General features: G+C 44.6%; 1 pseudogene; it reads right to left on the bottom strand.

The window, feature by feature from the left end:
• Window positions 1-16,171, bottom strand: part of LOC124037377 — an 87,214-nt pseudogene that overhangs the window by 10,307 nt on the left and 60,736 nt on the right.

The raw sequence follows: 16,171 nt of genomic DNA, 5'->3' as shown, positions 1-16,171 counted from the left end.
TGGTTAGAGGAGGCAGGTAGCCTAGTGGTTAGGGTGGCAGGTAGCCTAGTGGGCAGGTAGCCTAGTGGTTAGGGTGGCAGGTAGCCTAGTGGGCAGGTAGCCTAGTGGGCAGGTAGCCTAGTGGTTAGGGTGGCAGGTAGCCTAGTGGGCAGGTAGCCTAGTGGTTAGAGCGGCAGGTAGCCTAGTGGTTAGGGTGGCAGGTAGCCTAGTGGTTAGGGTGGCAGGTAGCCTAGTGGGCAGGTAGCCTAGTGGTTAGAGAGGCAGGTAGCCTAGTGGTTAGAGAGGCAGGTAGCCTAGTGGAATGTATGCACACATGACTGTAAGTCGCTTTGTGGTTAGAGTGGCAGGTAGTCTAGTGCTCTCTTACTGTACTCTACTGTACTGAACTCCACCTACTGTACTCTACTCTCTACTGTACTCCACTCTACTGTACTCTCCTGCACTCTACTCTATACACTACACTCTATTTTACTCTACTCTACACTCTACTGTACTCTACTCTTCTGTACTCTACTGTACTCTACTCTATACACTACACTCTATTTTACTCTACTCTACACTCTACTGTACTCTACTCTTCTGTACTCTACTGTACTCTACTCTATACACTACACTCTATTTTACTCTACTCTACACTCTACTGTACTCTACTCTTCTGTACTCTACTGTACTCTACTCTATACACTACACTCTATTTTACTCTACTCTACACTCTACTGTACTCTACTCTACTGTACTCTCCTGCACTCTACTCTATACACTACACTCTATTTTACTCTACTCTACACTCTACTGTACTCTACTCTTCTGTACTCTTCTGTACTCTACTGTACTCTACTCTATACACTACACTCTATTTTACTCTACTCTACACTCTACTGTACTCTACTCTTCTGTACTCTACTGTACTCTACTCTATACACTACACTCTATTTTACTCTACTCTACACTCTACTGTACTCTACTCTACTGTACTCTACTGTACTCTACTGTACTCTACTCTATACACTACACTCTATTTTACTCTACTCTACACTCTACTGTACTCTACTCTTCTGTACTCTACTCTCTACTGTACTCTACTGTACTCTACTGTACTCTACTGTACTCTACTGTACTCTACTCTACTGTACTCTACTGTACACTCTATACACTACACTCTTCTTTTACTCTACTGTACTCTACTGTACTCTACTCTACTGTACTCTACTGTACTTTAGGACAGCCATACTCACGTTGGTGACGACTGAGAAAACGGCAACTCCGTTCAGTATTTCCTGCCAGGCTCCGATGCTGTGGGCTTTGGCCGCCACGGGCCGGCGGAACTGGGTGGTGAACTTCCAGGCGTCCACTCTAACTTCTATAATGTTGTTCAACAGCGCCAGCAGGGGGGCCAGGGGAAGGAGGCCACGAACAGAGTGATGAAACCAAACTGGATCACTGTGTTGGACAGGGGAGGAGATATGATGGTGAGATACAGGGACACGGGTGTCCTCTGAAGGAGAGCAGGATATCTTGCAATGAGTATTACATTTCTTTAGAAGGTATGGCTGTTTCTCAATTCATGTTTCTATATTTTATTAGTGGATAAGGCTGTTTCTCAATTCATGTTTCTATATTTTATTAGTGGATAAGGCTGTTTCTCAATTCATGTTTCTATATTTTATTAGTGGATAAGGCTGTTTCTCAATTCATGTTTCTATATTTTATTATAGGATAAGGCTGTTTCTCAATTCATGTTTCTATATTTTATTAGAGCGTAAGGCTTTTCTCAATTCATGTTTCTATATTTTATTATAGGATAAGGCTGTTTCTCAATTCGTGTTTCTATATTTTATTATAGGGTAAGGCTGTTTCTCAATTCGTGTTTCTATATTTTATTATAGGGTAAGGCTGTTTCTCAATTCGTGTTTCTATATTTTATTATAGGGTAAGGCTGTTTCTCAATTCGTGTTTCTATATTTTATTATAGGGTAAGGCTGTTTCTCAATTCATGTTTCTATATTTTATTATAGGGTAAGGCTGTTTCTAAATTCATTTTTCTATATTTTATTAGAGGGTAAGGCTGTTTCTCAATTCATCTTTCCTCGATTTCTTGCACCCCTACAGTTTTCAAAACGCAAAGGGAGAAGATGCAACGTCCCTCCCTCAGATCTCCTCCTCCAAAACATTTTAATAAGGAGGTGAAGAGAGAAGATACGAGGAATCAATGAAAGACTAATTGAGAAAGCAACATACAGAGCATTCGGAAAGATTTCAGACCCCTTGACTTTTTCCACATTTTGTTATGTTACAGCCTTATTCTAAAATGGATTCAATAGTTTTTTTCCCCTCCTCATTGTCTTGGCTGTGTGCTTAAGGTTGGTGTCCTGTTGGAAGGTTAACCTTCACCCAAGTCTGAGGTCCTGAGCAAGTTTTCATCAAGGATTTCTCTGTTCTTTGCTCCATTCATTTTTACTTCGACCCCCACAGCATGATGCTGCTGCCACCACCATGCTTCGCCGTAGGGATTGTACCAGCTTTCCTCCAGACGTGACGCTTGGACTGGAGATGGGGCTGGAGGGGACGGCTGCCGTCTTAACGGCTCTTAACCAATCATACTATTTTCTTTGTTTTTTCGCGTTGTTCGTAACTTGTTTTGTACATAATGTTGCTGCAACCGTCTCTTATGACCAAAAAGAGTTTCTGGACATCAGAACTAAGATTATTCACCTCAAATTGGACGAGGAGTTCTTCATCAATGAGTCGGACGCGAGGGATATTCTCCAGACACCCGATCAGGCCCAGATCCCCGTGATTCGCTGGAAAAGGAAACGTAGGTTTCGTGGAAAGAGATCAGGATGCCTTGTGTGGATCAGGAGATGAGTGGCTAATCTGCTCTTGCCTTCCGTTCTGCTAGCTAACGTTCAATCGCTGGAAAATAAACGGGATGAACTGAAAGCACGTATATCCTACCAACGGGACATTAAAAACTGTAATATCTTATGTTTCACCGAGTCGTGGCTGAACGACGACATTCAGAACATACAGCTGGCTGGTTATACACTCTATCGGCAGGACAGAACAGCAGCCTCTGGTAAGACACGGGGCGGGGGCCTATGCATATTTCTAAACAATAGCTTGTGCACGAAAACAAAGGAAGTCTCAAGGTTTTGCCCGCCTGAGGTAGAGTATCTCATGATAAGCTGTAGACCACACTATCTACCTAGGGAGTTTTCATCTGTATTTTTCGTAACCGTCTACATACCACCGCAGACCGAGGTTGGCACTAAAACCGCACTCAATGAGCTGTATACACCATAAGCAAACAGGAAAACGCTCTCCCTGACTGAGTCTGTAATACCAACATGTTTCAAACTAGACCACCATAGTCCCTGTGCCCAAGAACACGAAGGTAACCTGCCTAAATGACTAGCGACCCGTAACACTCACTTCTGTAGCCATGAAATGCTTTGAAAGGCTGGTCCTGGCTCACATAAACACCATTATCCCAGAAACCCCTAGACCCACTCCAATTTGCACACCGCACCAACAGATCGACAGATGATGCAATCTCTATTGCACTCCACACTGTTCTTTCTGGACAGAAGAAACACCAACACCACCGTTCAAATGTTTGATGTCACTTAGAAGTTTCCTTGTTTTTTAAAGAAAAGCACATTTTTTTTGTCCATTAAAATATGATCAAATTGATCAGAAATACAGTGTAGACATTGTTAATGTTGTAAATGACTATTGTAGCTGAAAACGGCTGATTTTTAAAATGGAATATCTACATAGGCGTACAGAGGCCCATTATCAGCAACCATCACTCCTGTGTTCCAATGGCACGCTGTGTTAGCTAATCCAAGTTTATCATTTTAAAAAGGCTAATTGATCATTAGAAAACCCTTTTGCGATTATGTTAGCACAGCTTAAAAATGTTGTTAAAGAAGCAATAAAACTGGCCTTCTTTAGAGTAGTTGAGTATCTGGAGCATCAGTATTTGTGGGTTCGATTACAGGCTCAAAATGGCCAGAAACAATTAACTTTCTTTTGAAACTCGTCAGTCTATTCTTGTTCAATATGTTATTTTAATGGACAAAAAAGTTGCTTTTCTTTCAAAAACAAGGACATTTATAAGTGACCCCAAATGGTAATGTATGTGAGAATGCTATTAATTGACTACAGCTCAGTGTTCAACACCATAGTGCCCTCAAACCTCATCACTAAGCTAAGGACCCTGGGATGAAACACCTCCCTTTGCAACTGGATCCTGGACTCCCTGACGGGCCGCCCCCAGGTGGTAAGGGTGGGTAACAACACATCCGCCACGCTGATCCTCAACACGGGGGCCCCTCAGGGGTGTGTGCTCAGTCCCCTCCTGTACTCCCTGTTCCCTCATGACTGCACGGCAAGGCACGACTCCAACACCATCATTAAGATTGCTGATGACACAACAGTAGTAGGCCTGATCACGATGAGACAGCCTATAGGGAGCAGGTCAGAGACCTGGCCGTGTGGTACGAGGACAACAACCCCTGACAGAAATGGTTGTCCTTCTGGAAGGTTCCCCAATCTCCACAGAGGAACTCTGGAGTTCTGTCAGAGTGACCATTGGGTTCTTTGTCACCTCCCTGACCAAGGCCCTTCTACCCCGATTGTTTAGTTTGATCGGGCGGCCAGATCTAGGAAGAGTCTTGGTGTTTCCAAACATGTATGATGGAGGCCACTGTGTTCTTGGGGATCTTCAATGCTGCAGACATTTTTTTGGTATCCTTCCCCAGATCTGTGCCGACACAATCCCGCCTCGGCGCTCTACGGACGATTCCTGCCTTGCCTTGGTTTTTGCTCTGACATGCACTGTCAATTGTGGGACCTTATATATATAGACAGGTGTGTGCCTTTCCAAATCATGTCCAATCAATTGAATTTATCACAGGTGGACACCAATCAAGCAGTAGAATCATCTCAAGGATGATCAATGGAAACAGGATGGACCCGAGCTCAATTTCGAGTCTCATAGCAAAGGGTCTGAATACTTATGAAATAAGATATTTCTGTTTTTAAAATGTTTTATAAATGTGTAAACATAATTTTTTTTTTTTTTTTGCTTTGTCATTATGGGGTAACGTGAGTAGATTTAGGAGAAAAAAAATACTTTTATACATTTCAGAATAAGGCTGTAAAGTAACAAAATGTGGAAAAAGTCAAAGGGTCTGAATACCTTCCCGAATGCACCGTATGTTTTGTTCTGTGTGTCGCTGGCCGCATTACTCACCCATCTCCAGGTACTCATAGAAAAGACCCAGATGGCTAAAGTTCTGCAGGTCATGGTCCTGCTCCCAGCGGCTGTACAGGCTCTCAGGGTGGCTACGGGCTTTACGGCTCCCCCACCAGTTCAGCAGCCACCTGGAAGAATCAACACAGTGGTCAGAGGTACTGCTCTTCACATTTGTGGCTAGAATGTATAGAAAACTAAAAAAAGGGGCAGAATCCTAAATTGACATCTGCATGCTCAAGTTTTACCGCAAATCTTTTATTATTATTATAATTTTATTTTACCCCTTTTTCTCCCCGATTTTGTGTTTTCCAATTGTTAGTAGCTACTATCTTGTCTCATCGCTACAACTCCCGTAAAAGCTCGGGAGAGACGAAGGTTGAAAGTCATGCGTCCCCCGATACACAACCCAACCAAGCCGCACTGCTTCTTAACACAGTGCACATCCAACCCGGAAGCCAGCCGCACCAATGTGTCGGAGGAAACACCGTGCACCTGGCAACCTTGGTCAGTGCACCCTGCGCCCAGCCCGCCACAGGAGTCGCTGGTGTGTGATGAGACAAGGACATCCCTACTGGCCAAGCCCTCCCTAACTCGGACGACGCTAGGCCAATTGTGCGTCGCCCCACAGACCTCCCGGTCGCGGCCGGTTACGACAGAGCCTGGGCGCGAACCCAGAGTCTCTGGCGCCACCCGGGAGGCCAAATCTTTCATTATTAACATCAATACGTGATTTACCCTAAAGTCCAAAGTTAAGTCCGAGTAAAAACACAACTTAAGTTAGGTATTGGCCCCAAGACGACATGTTTACAGACCTTAGGTATGGTGACAATGTCAGAATGAATACTTACGGAACCAGAGCTTCCTGGATGTTACCCCACACCTGTTTGCCTGCCATCACTATGACCAGCTGAGTGGTCAGCTCAATGAGACAGCCACCAGGGTCACACTGAGGAAGGACAGACATGTGGTCAAGTCCAGGTTTTCATCTTCCTCACAGCGGGCAATACTGGTTGCATGGTCAACTTGTACTGGTTGCATAAGAACATTTTTAGCTAACGTTGGTTTTTTTTTGCAATCAGGAAACATATGTCAGGACTCGATAACAACCCAAATACGACCTTTTGACCTTCTTATGAATTGGACGTCTTAAACAGGTTGTAACAGAGACCAGTTGGTTGTAATCTCGTTAGTAGACACTAGGTACTCTACACTAGGTACTCTACACTAGGTGCTCTACACTAGGTGCTCTACACTAGGTGCTCTACACTAGGTACTCTACACTAGGTACTCTACACTAACTAGGTGCTCTACACTAGGTACTCTACACTAACTAGGTGCTCTACACTAGGTACTCTACACTAACTAGGTGCTCTACACTAGGTACTCTACTAGGTACCCTACACTAGGTACTCTACTAGGTACTCTACTAGGTACTCTACTAGGTACTCTACTAGGTACTCTACTAGGTACTCTACTAGGTACCCTACACTAGGTACTCTACTAGGTGCTCTACACTAGGTACTCTACACTAGGTACTCTACACTAGGTACTCTACACTAGGTACTCTACACTAGGTGCTCTACACTAGGTACTCTACACTAACTAGGTGCTCTACACTAGGTATTCTACTAGGTACCCTCTACTAGGTACTCTACTAGGTACTCTACTAGGTACTCTACTAGGTACCCTACACTAGGTACTCTACTAGGTACTCTACTAGGTACCCTACACTAGGTACTCTACTAGGTACTCTACCTCCTCGTTCCTCAGCTTGCTCCAGCCGAACATGTAGATGTAGTCCCCGGGACGGCCAACGAACTTCCCCTTGAAGAAGGCTACGTAGAAGCAGGAAGAGTAGTAGTTGACGAACTGGAACAGAAACATCTTCACTGTCAGCTTGTTCTCGTACTCCAGGTGTGTTTTGGGGATCTCTGAGGGGGAAAAAAAAGCAACACTCACAACGAGGAGAGGCTACAATAAGGAATTGATCCGTCTATCTTAAATCAGCATTCGACTCACTAAAGCAGGGCTGTGATCGTCTTCTCTTTTTTTTACGACGCCGTTCGTTATTTTCGTGGTCAGGATGCAAACACAATTTTGCTGTCGTCTTTATCTGTTTGTAAGCTGACTTAAAACAACAATCATTCTCTCTGCCCCTCTTGTTACCCCTCCACCTCTTGTTACCCCTCCCCCTCTTCTTACCCCTCCCCTCTTGTTACCCCTCCCCCTCTTGTTACCCCTCCCCTCTTGTTACCCCTCCCCTCTCTTCTTGTTACCCCTCCCCTCTTGTTACCCCTCCCCTCTTCTCACCCCTCCCCTCTTGTTACCCCTCCCCTCTTGTTACCCCTCCCCTCTTGTCACCCCTCCCCCTCTTGTTACCCCTCCCCATCTCTTGTTACCCCTTGTTACCCCTCCCCTCTTGTTACCCCTCCCCCATCTTGTTACCCCACGCCTACATCTTACCAGTGATCCAGATGGCCACTATCTTACCCATGTCAGTGATCCAGATGGCCACTATCTTACCCATGTCAGTGATCCAGATGGCTACTCTCTATCTTACCCATGTCAGTGATCCAGACGGCTACTCTCTATCTTACCCATGTCAGTGATCCAGATGGCTACTGTCAGTGATCCAGATGGCTATCTTACCCATGTCATCCAGATGGCTACTCTCTATATCTTACCCATGTCAGTGATCCAGATGGCTACTATCTTACCCATGTCAGTGATCCAGATGGCCACTCTCTATCTTACCCATGTCAGTGATCCAGAGTGGCTACTCTCTATCTTACCCATGTCAGTGATCCAGATGGCCCATGTCAGTGATCCAGATGGCTATCTTACCCATGTCAGTGATCCAGATTACCCATCCAGATGGCTACCTTACCCATGTCAGTGATCCAGATGGCTACTCTCTATCTTACCCATGTCAGTGATCCAGATGGCCACTCTCTATCTTACCCATGTCAGTGATCCAGACGGCTACTCTCTATCCTACCGATGTCAGTGATCCAGATGGCCACTCTCTATCTTACCCATGTCAGTGATCCAGATGGCCACTCTCTATCTTACCCATGTCAGTGATCCAGATGGCCACTCTCTATCTTACCCATGTCAGTGATCCAGATGGCTACTCTCTATCTTACCCATGTCAGTGATCCAGATGGCGTCAGTGATCCAGATGGCTACTCTCTATCTTACCCATGTCAGTGATCCAGATGGCCACTCTCTATCTTACCCATGTCAGTGATCCAGATGGCCACTCTCTATCTTACCCATGTCAGTGATCCAGATGGCTACTCTCTATCTTACCCATGTCAGTGATCCAGATGGCTACTCTCTATCTTACCCATGTCAGTGATCCAGATGGCCACTCTCTATCTTACCCATGTCAGTGATCCAGACGGCTACTCTCTATCTTACCCATGTCAGTGATCCAGACGGCTACTCTCTATCTTACCCATGTCAGTGATCCAGATGGCTACTCTCTATCTTACCCATGTCAGTGATCCAGATGGCCACTATCTTCTTACCAGTGATCCAGATGGCTACTCTCTATCTTACCCATGTCAGTGATCCAGATGGCTACTCTCTATCTTACCCATGTCAGTGATCCAGATGGCTACTCTCTATCTTACCCATGTCAGTGATCCAGACGGCTACTCTCTATCTTACCCATGTCAGTGATCCAGACGGCTACTCTCTATCTTACCCATGTCAGTGATCCAGACGGCTACTCTCTATCTTACCCATGTCAGTGATCCAGATGGCCACTCTCTATCTTACCCATGTCAGTGATCCAGATGGCCACTCTCTATCTTACCCATGTCAGTGATCCAGACGGCTACTCTCTATCTTACCCATGTCAGTGATCCAGATGGCCACTCTCTCATACATCACGTTGAGGATCATGATGATGACGAAGTTGATGCAGGAAGCGGTGACGGAGGTGGCGAGCTGCGGGGTGATGAGGGAGCCCACCATGTGGATGTTATTGGTGGGGCTGTCCTTCATGATGCTGGCGAACGCAGCGTACACCGCCAAACGGTAGGCTATCACCCCGATGATACACGCTATGATCAGGGAGATCTGAGGCAGAGGAGGGGATTGGTGAAGAGAGGCGTGAGAGTGTACACTAAGGGACAGATACAATTCAGGAAGTTATGTGAAATTGAAATGAAACTGAATTGACTGAATTTGAAAATGGAAATGAGGCCAAAAACCAGACAGTGCATTTGACACGTACTAGTAGAATTAGAGAAGGTTTCACACACAGACACTGACAAATCACCACCACATCAACAAATAATAAAATAGGAAAGAGTAAAAACAATGCCATCTAAAATAACCCCCACTAAAGTATGGTGCACATGCTTAGAAAAAAATCATGCACATTCAGCACACAGTTTCGGATCCACAAATATTGTAAAAGTATCTCTCAATACTATTTCTAAACATTTTCTATAATGTTCTGAGAAATATGGAAGATTTGTTGGTGAGGATAAGGAGTGAAGATGATCATATGAAGAAGACTGATGAAGAGAAAGGTGAGGAGAGGAAGAGGAGACAGGAGGAGGGAGAGGAGGAGAGGGAGGGAGGGAGGAAGAGGAGACAGAGGAAGAGGAGGAGACAGGAGGGAAATAACAAGAAAAGGAGGACGAGAGGGAGGAGAAACTAGAAGAGGAGAGAGAGAAGGGAGCTGAGAACAAGGGAGGAGGAATATGAGGAAGGAGGGTGCTAAGAACAAGGGAGTGGATTAGGAAGGAGGGAGTTGAGAACAAGGGAGGAGGAATATGAGGAAGGAGGGTGCTAAGAACAAGGGAGTGGTTTAGGAAGGAGGGAGATGAGAACAAGGGAGAAGGAAGATGAGGAAGGAGGGTGCTAAGAACAAGGGAGTGGTTTAGGAAGGAGAGAGATGAGAACAAGGGAGGAGGGAGATGAGGAAGGAGGGTGCTAAGAACAAGGGAGTGGTTTAGGAAGGAGAGAGATGAGAACAAGGGAGGAGGGAGATGAGAACAAGGGAGGAGGAAGATGAGAGCAAGGGAGGAGATGGATGAGAACAAGGGAGGAGGAAGATGAGAACAAGGGAGGAAGATAAGAACAAGGGAGGAGGAAAGATGAGAGCAAGGGAGGAGGAAAGATGAGAGCAAGGGAGGAGGAAGATGAGAACAAGGGAGGAGGAAGATGAGAACAAGGGAGGAGAGAGATGATAACAAGGGAGGAGGAAGATGAGAACAAGGGAGGAGGAAGATGAGAACAAGGGAGGAGGAAAGATGAGACCAAGGGAGGAGGAAGATGAGAACAAGGGAGGAGGAAAGATGAGAGCAAGGGAGGAGGGAGATACAGAGAAGACTATCATTAATAAATGCTCACCCAGAATATGACGGTGGCTCCAGACAGGAATGTACGAGCACACTGGGATTTTGCGGGAAAGTATGGTTCCATCTCCTACAACACCGTAACCAAGCAAAGCAGGGACAACATGCACAGTCAGTCACCATGGTTACCATTCGGCTACTGGTGAAGACATGTCATACCAGAGTTGGGTTCAATTCCATTTCAATCAGTAAACTGAAATTCAGATTCCAGTTTTTCCTCATATGGGGAAAATTAATTTTAATGGAATGGAACCCCAAACCCTGTGTCATACTTTGGACCTGACCCCAGACCAGTTCACTGACCCACTGTAGCCCTTTCCTGGTGAATCCATGCTTTAATTAGCCAGGTCCCAGAGATAGTCAACGTCTATGGTTCTGGTCATTGTCGTGACCATCGCCATGGCATTTGCCTCTTACAGCAGAACCAGATCTGGACCACCAGGCTATTAAACACAACCACAACTCTGTTTTAGCTTTGGAACAGCTAGGTTTCCACGGTTACCAGGTAAAACGCTGCAGTCAGCTTCAGACATCTTCCATCCAGACGTGAGTAAGTCAACACAAGCCAGGCCTGCCAAACCATCTCTCCACATCACAACAAACCAGCATTCCTCTTCCCTCTGTGCCAGTCTTACCCACAACACCACGGTGGCCCAGCACAGGAGCACTTTGCCCACTAGATCAGCTGCCGTCCTGTCAAGGACCCACTCCTCCTCCTATAGTACATTTACAGACAGGTGGGGTGAGGAGGTGGAGGGTGATGATGGTGAAGATGTGGAGGGTGATGGAGGGTGAAGATAAGGAGGGTGATGATATGGAGGGTGAAGATGTGGAGGGTGAGGATGTGAAGGATGAAGATGGTGCAGATGTGGAGCGTGAAGATGGTGCAGATGTGGAGGGTGAGTATTTTTGAGGGTGAGAAGGAGAAGGGTATAGGTGTGGAGGGTGAGAAGGAGAAGGGTATAGGTGTGGAGGGTGAGGATGTGGATGGTGAAAATGTGGAGGGTGAGAAGGAGAAGGGTATAGGTGTGGAGGGTGAGGATGTGGAAGGTGAAAATGTGGAGGGTGAGTATTTTTGAGGGTGAGAAGGAGAAGGGTATAGGTGTGGAGGGTGAGAATGTGGAAGGTGAAAATGTGGAGGGTGAGTATTTTTGAGGGTGAGAAGGAGAAGGGTATAGGTGTGGAGGGTGAGGATGTGGATGGTGAAAATGTGGAGGAAGAGGATATGGAGGGCGAGAAGGTGAAGAGTGAAAATGTGGATGCTGAAAATGAGGAGGGTGAAAATGAAGTTGTGGAGGATGAAAATGGGGAGGTGAAAATGGTGAAGATGAGGACGTGGAGGATGAAAATGTGCAGGATGAGGAGGTGAAGAGTGAAAATGTGGATGGTGAAAATGTAGAGGTTGAGGATGGTGAGGATGTGGAGGATGAAGATGTGAAGATGTGGAGGGTGAAGATGTGGATGGAGGGTGAAGTAACTCCCCTCTTTATCCATATCCTACTTGTCTTTTATCAGTTTGTCTAAGCCTCTACGTTACTCAATTTGATGAACAACTAAGCTTCATCAGCAATGTTGTTTGTAGCCAAATCCAGACATAAACATATGTATCTAGAATATAATATAATATATATATATAATATAATATATATATAATATAATATATAATATATATAATATAATATAATATATATATATATATATATAATATAATATAATATATAATATATATATAATATAATATACCATATATATAATATAATATAATATATATATAATATATAATATAATATATATAATATATATAATATAATATATATATATAATATATATATATATAATATATATAATATAATATATATATATATATATATATATATATATAATATATATATAATATAATATATACTGTAGTGCAATAATCACACTGTATTATTTGTAAGCTGTTATTCAACAATGTAATGCACAGAAACAATATGGTAACCAGAGCCCCTGTGTATGGTACCACGAGCCCCTGTGTATGGTACCACGAGCCCCTGTGTATGGTACCACGAGCCCCTGTGTATGGTACCACGAGCCCCTGTGTATGGTACAACGAGCCCCTGTGTATGGTACCACGAGCCCCTGTGTATGGTACCACGAGCCCCTGTGTATGGTACCACGAGCCCCTGTGTATGGTACAACGAGCCCCTGTGTATGGTACCACGAGCCCCTGTGTATGGTACCACAAGCCCCTGTGTATGGTACCACGAGCCCCTGTGTATGGTACCACGAGCCCCTGTGTATGGTACCACGAGCCCCTGTGTATGGTAACATGAGCCCCAAACCCCTAAACCCTAACCCCTAACCCTAACCCCTACACCCTTAACTACTAACCCAGTGTTATGATGCAGGTAAGTGATGGTAACACAAGCCCCTGTGTAACGCGGTTGAGTCTGCGTCTGGTACACTTGGTCTCGTACTCTGGCCGTAACCCCAACCCCACGCTAAACCCTAACCCCAAGCTAACCCCTAACCCTAACCCCATGCTAACCCCTAACCCTAACCCCATGCTAAACCCTAACCCCAACCCCACACTAAACCCTAACCCCACGCTAAACCCTAACCCCTAAACCTAACCCAAACCCCACGCTAAACCCTAACCCCTAAAACTAACCCAAACTCCACGCTAAACCCTAACCCATAAACCTAACCCTAGCCCCAACGCCACGCTAAACCCTAACCCCTAAACCTAACCCTATCCCCAACCCCACGCTAAACCCTAACCCCTAAACCTAACCCAAACCCCACGCTAAACCCTAACCCATAAACCTAACCCCACGCTAAATCCTAACCCTAACCCTTAAACCTAACCCTATCCCCAACCCCACGCTAAACCCTAACCCCTAAAACTAACCCAAACTCCACCCCAACCCCACGCTAAACCCTAACCCCTAAAACTAACCCAAACTCCACGCTAAACCCTAACCCATAAACCTAACCCTAGCCCCAACCCCACGCTAAACCCTAACCCCTACACCCTTAACCCCTAACCCAGTGTTATGATGCAGGTAAGTAATGGTAACACAAGCACCTGTGTAACGCGGTTGAGTCTGCGGCTGGTACACTTGATCTCGTACTCTGGTCGTAGTTGAAGCTGCTGCTGCTCTTCCTCAAAGTCCACACTGCAGGTCCCACCAAAAGGAGGCTCGTACTCCAGCCGGGAGGACAGGATGAGGAGACAGAGTTCAGGCCGGAGACTTCCAGAACTCCAGGAACAGAGTCACTGCAGGAGGACAGGGTGAGGAGACAGAGTTCAGGCCAAAAGGAGACTCTGTGGAAAGGCTTGGTAGAACTTCATTCTTTTTACTAGCAATAGTTTAGCATTATGTTAGATATCACTCATCCCTTCAGTGTCCGCTATATTCAGTAGGAATTCACCCACATGACAGAGCATTCATACAGGTGAGGCTGTAGGCTGGGTACACTCTCCGTGTCGTATGTTTGGCGAAAGGTCGCCGGTTCAAATCCCTGAGCCGAAACAATGGGAAAAATATGCCGATGTGCCCTTGAGCAAGGCACTTAACCCTAATCGCTGCTGTAAGTAACTAAAATGTAAAACATATAACTGTAAACAGGTCCTGACTTCAGGCTAGAGAGGCTCTGCTGTTATAAAGTTCCATCGTACTCCAAGAGAATGTCTGTTTTCCAGTTGTAGCTATTGGCAGCTGCCACTAGGGGGCACTCATGCACAGTTACAAGTACTGTCACTTACCCCAAATCCCCATGAATATGGCAAAGAAAACTGTCCCCACATTGTCAAACATATGCGATTGCTGAAAGAAGAAAAACCAGAGTAAGGTCATAGACAAAATAACGTTTCTTAAAAGAAGAAAACATGAGGATGATGTTCAAAAGTCCGTAGAGATATGTGTCTACAAATTAAACACATTTCCATTTTTTTTTTATTATTATTATTTTTGACATTTAACCTTTATTTAACTAGGCCAGTCAGTAAAAAACAAATTATTTTTTACAATGACGTCCTACCCCAGTCAAGCCCAGACAACGCCGGGCTAATTGTGTGCAGCCCTATGGAACTCCCAATCACGGCCAGTTGTGATATCAATCAATCAATCAATCAATCAATCAATCAATCAATCAATCAAATGTATTTATAAACCAATTTTTACATCAGCTGATGTAGTGCTATACAGAAACCCAGCCTAAAACCCCAAACAGCAAGCAATGCAGATGTAGAAGCAGCCAGGATTCGAACCAGAGATGCAGTGCGCCACTCCCTAAAACAATTATATCTTCACAGTGCAAAGCCTGGGTGTACTTCTTACCCAGGACGAGTTACACGTTGAGTTGAGCTTCCAGTAGCCACACGTCTTATCACACAGCGGACACATGATTATGTTGCCTCCAATCTCCTCACTGCAGATTTCTTTACTGAAACAACGAAGAATGATGGAGAAGGACATAAGAAAGAGATTTCAAAGCAATCTAAATGATAGCGTCATGATGTCATGATTTACACTACCGGCCAAAAGATTTTACAACACCTACTCGATCAAAACATTTAAACATGTTTTATTATTTTCTACATTTGTAGAATAATAGTGAAGACATCACAACTATGAAATAACACATATGGAATCATGTAGTAACCAAAAAAAAGTATATAAAATATATTTTGATTTGTTTAACACTTTTTTTGGTTACTACATGATTCCATATGTGTTATTTCATACAGTTTTTTGACGTCTTCAATATTATTCTACAAAATAAAGAAACACCGTTGAATGAGGTAGGTGTTTTTAAACTTTGGACCGGTAGTGTCTAACTGTATCAAAACATATGAGCTACATTCCCAGCCAGCCTTAGCTAGAGTCTCAATCATCGAACATATCAATCTGACATCCACGGACAACATACAAATGTATAATAGTTACACTAGATACTGCTTACACCAACCATCCTCTCAGATCAACAAGAGCGCCTAGGGGATAGGAGCTAGGGGCTACACTACACAAATGTAAGGGGCTAGTGGCTAGGGGTTGAATTGGGATTCAAGGGCCCTCACCTCCAGACGTTGTCATCGAAGGTGAACAATCCATAGAGAAAACAGATCAGGCCGACTACCGCAGCGAAGAACAGCATCTCAGTGTAGAAACCCAGCCAGGCAAAGTAGATCCCAATCTTCTCCCCGTAATACTTCCTGTTATGGGAAATACAACCAATCAAACATCTTCTCCACGTAATACTTCCTGTTATGGGAAATACAACCAATAAAACATCTTCTCCACGTAATACTTCCTGTTATGGGAAATACAACCAATCAAACATCTTCTCCACGTAATACTTCCTGTTATGGGAAATACAACACAAACAATCAAACAACAACAAGCAGGTTGTGAACTCCAGGTCAGGTCTAGTGTCTAAAAATAAAAGGCAGACACAGTTATTGTTAACGACCTGGGCACTGTAGTTTACTTTTAAAGGTGAATTCAGCTTGCAGAGTTTACAGCAATCAAGATCTCTGGAAATA

The sequence above is a fragment of the Oncorhynchus gorbuscha genome, linkage group LG06 (genome assembly GCF_021184085.1).
Source record: "Oncorhynchus gorbuscha isolate QuinsamMale2020 ecotype Even-year linkage group LG06, OgorEven_v1.0, whole genome shotgun sequence".
Classification (NCBI taxonomy): Eukaryota; Metazoa; Chordata; class Actinopteri; order Salmoniformes; family Salmonidae; genus Oncorhynchus; species Oncorhynchus gorbuscha.
The sequence above is the reverse complement of the archived record's forward strand: the minus strand, read 5'-3'. Positions and strand labels throughout refer to the sequence as shown.